This window comes from Anser anser (genome assembly GCF_964211835.1).
Source record: "Anser anser genome assembly, chromosome: 4".
NCBI lineage: Eukaryota > Metazoa > Chordata > Aves > Anseriformes > Anatidae > Anser > Anser anser.
Window position 1 is genome coordinate 75,722,670 of NC_139724.1, and position 7,271 is coordinate 75,729,940.

Genomic DNA, 7,271 nt, shown 5'->3' on the forward strand with positions numbered 1-7,271 from the left:
CATCTTGCCTGAGATACAAACCCACGGTGAGAGCCATCATCGCAGATCAGGGTCACCACCCCACCGACACCCAGTTACTTGGCCCAGACTTTTGCGTTTATCACAGCCACAAGCTTCCTTCCACTTTCCTCCCCTCTTTTCACAGACATCGTTCTGAATTCAGGCTGTTCACCTCATCTCCAGCTGCAGCCACTGGCGGTGTGGACCTTAGCACATCTCACCTGCATATGTGGATGCTTCAGGATGCTCAGCCAGCAAACATGGAATGACTTTGGCCATCAGGAGACGACTACCTATGCAATCCGGACTGCAGCCAGTAACACCCTTCTTGTTTTCAGAAGGCAATGCTGATGACCATGAGTAGCCAGACTCTACCTGGAGCAGCTCAGGGCATGGCTGAAGCTGGTGTTTCACTGTGAGGGATGGGAAAATCCACTGGGACAGTAACTTCTGCAGGCAATACAGGACCAGGAAGATCATGTTTGCCCACAGCTTCATGGAGCTGTTTTTTTTGGTGCAATCTTTCAAAGCCTCTCTGCATCCCCTCCTTCGGAGCCCTCCTGGTCAACCCAGCCTAAATCTCCACGGATTTGGCTGCTGCCTCACAGATACTGAGCTGTGGGTGGCTGTGGGGTCCTGGATGCTTTTTTAGTGCCAGTGGCTCCAGCTGGTCTGCCTCTGCTCCAGAGAGCCGGTCGGGGTGGGAGTAGGAAAATAGCATAGGAAAAAGATGTGACTGCGGCTCTGTTTTGTAATCTGTGGGTGCTCTGTTTTTAATCTAGCTTGGGAAAGCCCCGAGGGGTGTCTGTGCAAGGAAAATAAAGAGCGAGAGCACTGAGTTGTCAAGGTCAACCAGCTCCGCGTGTTTCGAGAAAGGGCAGGACTCGCGGAGGGCCGGGCCACAGGCAAAGCTTTGCCCAGGCTGCAAGGCAAAAAGCAAGCCCAGGGTGGGCTCCCACGGACTGAGAGCACAAACCACGGTATTTCCATCGTGCTGTGGGTGAACCAAGGCCAGGCCAGCCCCTGCGAGCAGTCCCTGTCTGCCTCTGCCCACCAGATCAGGCCAGCAGGACTTTGGAGCCCAGCAAGGTGTGGAGCACCCAGAGGCACGTTTAAACATCAGCAAGGGGAAGATGGCAGAGCGTGGCCTTAAGCAAGACCCTGTTAACTACCAGCACAAGCGGGCTGAGAGTTGGATTGGTTTAGGGCTATGGTTCCCCTCGTGAAGAAATGTGCTCACACGGCCCTACCAGGCCAGACGTCAGCGTGCTCGTAGCAGGGTGGTGCTCCTGGTGGAGAAGTCATGTGGGCAACACATCCTTTGAAATACAATCGCTGTACAGACACTGGGGGCCTTTATTGATGTCTGTGGGATCTTCTTGATGTGAATAAATACACGAAAGGAGGGTGCGGAGAGGCCGGAGCCAGGCTCTTGTCAGTGGTGCCTAGGGCAAGGCCCAGAGGCCTCAGCCTGGAGCCCCGGCGGCTCGCCCTGCCCCTCCGGGGGCACCACCGGCACCCAGGGACCCTGCCTGCCCTCACATTTTGGGATCCTGCGACCTCAGAGCCCACCCAAGGCCACAGCCTCCCCACTCCATACCCCAGCCATACCCTGACTTGCATCAGCCCCTTCTCCACCACGCTATGCAAGTAAAGCCCCAAATCACCCCAAACAGCCTCCGCTCGGTCTCACATCAAGGGTTGGGACATTTCCCCCTGGCCCAGAGGGAGTTCTGGGGCCACCCAGGAGCTCTCTCAACCAAAACCCATTTGGTTTTACCCCTGCCCCGGCCCAGCCCCAAGCCAAGGACACAGCTGGGAAGCCGTGCACACACACCCACACCTCTGCAACCCTCCCCAGCCCACGGCCTCCGGGCTTCAGCACATCAGCAAGGCAGGGATACTCTGTAATCAAAAATTACAGAACATGTGGATGTGTGTCTCCACAGGACAGACTCGTTTACATTGCTTTTCCCAGCTCAGAGCAGTTGGGGAAGGTTTAGTGTTGTGCAAATATCTTGCTTTGCATCCTCCTAAAATGCAAGGTTATGAGGGGGTTGATGGGTTTTGGTTTTGTTTGGCTGTTTTATTCCAGATTTAAATGAGTCTTGTTGTGCTTGCGATAGTCACCTTATGAATAGTTAGGGGAGTTTTGCATCCCTGGGAGAAGGACTCAAAGCTCAGTCCTTCCTTTAGGCCATGCAGACTGTTTCTTTCTCATATCAGGGTATTTACAGGGCTCCTTGTCCCCAGAATCCCTAAATCCCCACATAAACCCTTGGCAATGAGCAGGCCGGTCTCCTCCCCTGTCCCACAGGCATTTTTTTAACTTGTGCCAAGCTCCAAACACCTTTTCTCCTGGGTTCAAATGGAGATGGTGAGGAAGGCAAAGTGTTAAGAGAAGCAGGAGACCTCTGGGACCTCCCACCTACAGCTTGGAAGAAGAGGGAATGAGGGGGCTGAAATCAGACACTGGATCTTTCCATAACGAAATGCCCCAACACTGCCAAGAGGGTTTTTTCCACTGTACAGCTACTATAGGGTTGATGACAGGAAAGCTAATTATATCAACATCCTGTTTACCCGGCAGCATGGAACCAGAGCCCAGATACACTTGGGCTGTGAGGGCATGCTCTGATGCAGTTGCATAAAAGAAAAATTCCAGCCATGCATCTGGGTCTTCTTCTTTCGCAGGTGACCGCTTCCACTGTCCCAAACTTTTGTTGGTTTGCCCAAAGAGAGACACTGGAAAGCAAATCCTGCGAAGCCTACCATATTCAGTTCCTGCTGAGAACGGCTCGCAGAGCTCTCTGCTCTTGTCAGTGCTCATGGGGTTTATTTAAATCCCCGCTGGTTCCTGCTAACCCCTGCACCAGGCCCCAGCCCCAAGCCTGCAGGGAGCTTCCCTGGGTACACCCCAGCCAAGCAACACCCCTTTGGCACAAGAAGCAAAGAAAAGAGCAAAATCCACCCAGCAGGTCAAGGCACCTTGCCTCAGTTTCCCTCTTTGTCAGAGCTACATCCAGCACAGCGGTGTCTTTTTCCCATCACCTCCTTCCTACACAGTTTATGTTTCTGGCCAGCAGGCAGCTGGCTGTGCTGGCAGGCTGCTTTCCAGATACGGTTCTCATTTCAGCCACGCCACCGGCCCCTCTGCTCACCTGCTGCCATCCTGCTGGTTTTCATCATTTCTCATCTCCTCATTTCTTCCGCCAAGCCCGAAACATCACGGGATAGCCCGAGGACAGCAGGGCTGGGGAAAAGAGGTGGCCACCAGAAAGAAGCCCTCTCCTCCTCTCTCCACTCCCCAGCATATTGCTACCGTAATCTGCACCCAAACACCTCGAGTTCATGGGTTATGGATTTTTATGGTTAGGGATTATTCGTTATGGGTTATGGGATATAAGTTATAGGTTACGGTGGGCATTCACCAGCATCAGAGCGAGTGATATTCTGTTGGCTCTTCTCTCCAGTATTAACATATCAGAGTACTTTTTAAATGTAAGCAATTCAAATAATTTTTATAGCCCTGGAGAAACCATCCAGGATCAGAAAGTGTCGCCTTGTTCAACCTCTTATGCTGGTTCAGGAAACAGGTGGAGAAAGCAACTTTGCTTATCCTCTCCTGGCCAACAGCTCGGTGATGTGACAGTGGTGGAGAGAAGGAGCTGAAAGGCACAGCTTCCTGAGCTAGAGCTAGAGCTGCCAGCAGGCAGGGGATTTGTCACCTGGATGCAGGCCAAGGAAAGTGCTCAGACCTGCCTCCAGATGTCGTGAGTTGACAGCACATTTCTACCTGAGCATTGTGCTGACGGAGCCCAGAGTGAGACAGACAGACAGACAGACAAACAGACAGACTCCAGCTTCTGGATCGGAATTTGCTCAGAGCTCCAGAGGGCCCACCAGAGTTTGGGGTTGGGTCCATCCTGGTGAAATTCGGTGGGAGAGAGGAGAGTCTCTGGCTGAGCCGTGGTCTTTGTGGCTACCCTTCAACACCTTCAGCCTCTCCTTACAGATGTGGTGTAGACCCCCAACCTTCCTGGGGTAGCAAACTGAAGTTCCTGGACTGCTGGAGGTCCTGCTTTCCACGGCAAATCAAGCCAAGGTCCTGTCACTTCTTCATGGTGAACCCTCATGACCATTCATTCCCCAAAATGCAAGACCCAAGATCCACATCTCAGCCAAGTCTGAGTCAAGTAAGCCTGTTTTAGAGATTTTGTTTCTCTTGTCAAAACAAAAGCCAATCCTAATTAACGCTAGGCCCAGTGCCATGGCCAAGACTTCAGAAGACCACTCTTGTTGCCAAACGTTCTTCCTTCATTCGCATCAGCTGCAAAACTGAAATGATGACGGGTTTTTCCAGGCCTCATTATGAATTAACAAGTCTACCCAGGTGTACTTATTATTTTGCAACACAGAAATATCTTTGTAAAAGAGCATGGCATGTTGTTTCAGCCTTCTCCCAAGCCCTTTTTCATCAAGGCCTTGTGAAGAGAAGGGAGAGGTCCCTGCTCAGGCCTTGAGATATGTGCCACCTCATGGGGTACCGAGGTAGGATGAAGCAAGAACATGGATCACAAAGCCTGGCAGCTGCCCCACCAGGGACCCGTGGACCACAGAGAAGCTCCAGGCACCATCTGCAAGGGGCTGGGTGATCTGACAGAGGACCAAAGAGCAGCATCTGGAGACCCCGAGCTGAGACAGAGCTGTGGGTCAGTGCTTGCACGAGTGTCCTACATGAGTCACGGCACCCTGCAGTAACGAGCCACGGCTCAGATGGCCTTTTCCACTGAAAAATGTGTATTTAAGTGGTCAGAAGAATTTCTGAATTTGGCAAATCATTCTGGCCAGACGAAAAAATAAATACACAAAAGCGCGGGGTTTGTTTCAGAACAGTCAACATCTGCCACAGCTTTTTCACACCAGCAGTACTAAATCAAAACAGAGTTAAGGCTAGAAACAAAACCAAAATAACTCTTTTGTTTTGAGTCAGATTTCCTTTTTTTTTTTTCAGACTCTGTTTTCAGTGGGGGGGGGCGGTTCTTCTGTTTATTTACCTCATTTGACTCAGCCCCGAATTCCCTTTGATTTTTCAGTGCAAGCTGCTGAAAGCAACACTCACTTATTTACACAGCTGCCTGCGTGCCCCATGGCTGTCCCTCCTGTTGGAGGACGTCGGGGCAGCCATTTAGGGTCAGGCCATAAGCGCTACAAGACACGTCCTTTGACAGAGGAGCAGGAGGTCCTCCAGTGTCCCCATCCAACCCTCAGCACCATACAAATAAAGGAGCATGGTGACCTCTCAGCACGCTCTCCTGCAGGTCCCTACGTGCCACAAAAGCCACCGGAAACAACGGCTATTCAGCTAAAAGGAACAGCAAGGTTCACATCTGCAGAAGAAATAATAGGAGCAAATTAACGAAGAGTTTTGAGGGCAGTTGTAGCGGCAGGAACCTGGTTCCCTCTGACTGTGGTCTGATGGCTGCAGGTCTGGGACAGCACAAGCCCCATCTAGGATGTTGGTGGAGAAGGAGGATGGGCAGCCCCAGGCCCCACGCCCAAGAACAAAGAGGCTGGAATGAGTCCAGATTTCCCTCTTCCTTCCCCACTCCTCCACACCAATGTGGTCCCATCCCACGGGACACAGCGTGATGAGGAAGAGCCCTCATCCTACGGTGAAGCGGTGCCAAAGTCAAGGTTAAAGCAGACCCTGCCTAAGGGAGCCCCCTGCCTCTCGTCTTGGGATCAAGGAAGCAAAAGGGGTGGAGGGTTTCTCGATGACAGCTCTGATTTGCAGCATCTGCCCCATCTCCACGAAGGTAATGGCAGGGGATTTTGAGGGTCGATGTTTTGGGGGTCAGTTCCAGAAAAAGAAACTTATGCCTCATTAAACTGTTAAAAGGTGCTGGATGAGTTGAGGCATCTCTTGGAAAAACGAGCTGGGCAATGGCATTGAGACTTCCCTCGTGTACCAGAGGTGCGAGCACGTAGCTGAGCAGTCCCAGCATGAGATGCAATTTGTTTTTGTGGTTAAAGAGGAGATAGCATGAAGAACCAGATGCTCTAGTTCGGGTCGCAGGCTGTGTACTCATCGCAGAGTCACAGAATATCCCAAGTTGGAAGGGACCCACAAGGTTCATCGAGTCCAACTCCCGGGTTCACACAGGACCACTCAAAAATCTGAGGGCTGAAGACAAAAATTATTTTACAAACTTCTCTGGAACTGAAAAGGATTTTCAGGAAGACGTAGAGTTTCAGGGCAGCTGCATACGGCCCTTCCTCCTTTTTCCCTGATCAGGCACTGCAGGAAGGAGCAGCCCTGCCGTGCCAGGAGGTTGCAACAGGCACACGGCCAACGGAGCTTGCTATCATCTGAGGACGAGATCTGCCCAGGGATAGAGCCCCATCCTTGGCAAACCCTGCTGTACGGTGAATGCAAGGACCACTCCTCCAGTCCCCTGGCTTTCAGGGCCCTCTCCAGTGCACAAGACACGAAACAGCTGCAGAAAACAGCTGGAAGCTTCCCTCTCCACCCAACAGGGGCAAAACATTTCTTCTCTCCTAATCTCATTCTTGCAAAACGCTGAAATATTTTAGCTGAAACTTTCCAAAAACATTTCAGCCTGGAGGCAGCCAGCCAGCCTGGAGAAAAACGAGAGTCTGGCTGAGTTATCAGTAATTAAAGGCAAAGTCTTTTAATTGGAAACAAGGAGCAAACTGACAGTAGATACCCGCTCTCCTTTCACACAGGCAGCGCCTCACTGGCCACTGAAATAAAGAAGCCCTGGGGCAGTGAACAGGAGAGAGCTTTGGGTGGGTGGAGGGATAGATGGGTGGGTGGGTGGGTGGAGGGATGGGTGAATGGATGGATGGATGGATGGATGGATGGATGGGTGGGTGGGTGGGTGGATGGATGGATGGATGGATGGATGGATGGATGGGTGGATGGATGGATGGATGGGTGGATGGATGGATAGTGGTAAGAAGCTGGGAAACCCATTCCCTGCTCAGGATAAAGAGTAGGTTGCTCTTCACAACATCCAGATGAAGCCCTATGAGCACAACCACAGTCAGAGGAGGTCCTCCCAGCCTGCTCCCCAAGGACATCAGCCACACAGCAGGCTGCCCTTCACAGCCGCCCCGCAGCCCACGATACAACAGTTATCATCTCACTGGGAGAAGGGGTGGGGGTGCAAACTCAGTTCTCCACTGATGTCTGCAGAAGCTCTTGGTCTTCTCCAGACCATGAGCAGCCCCTCAGGCAGCACTGC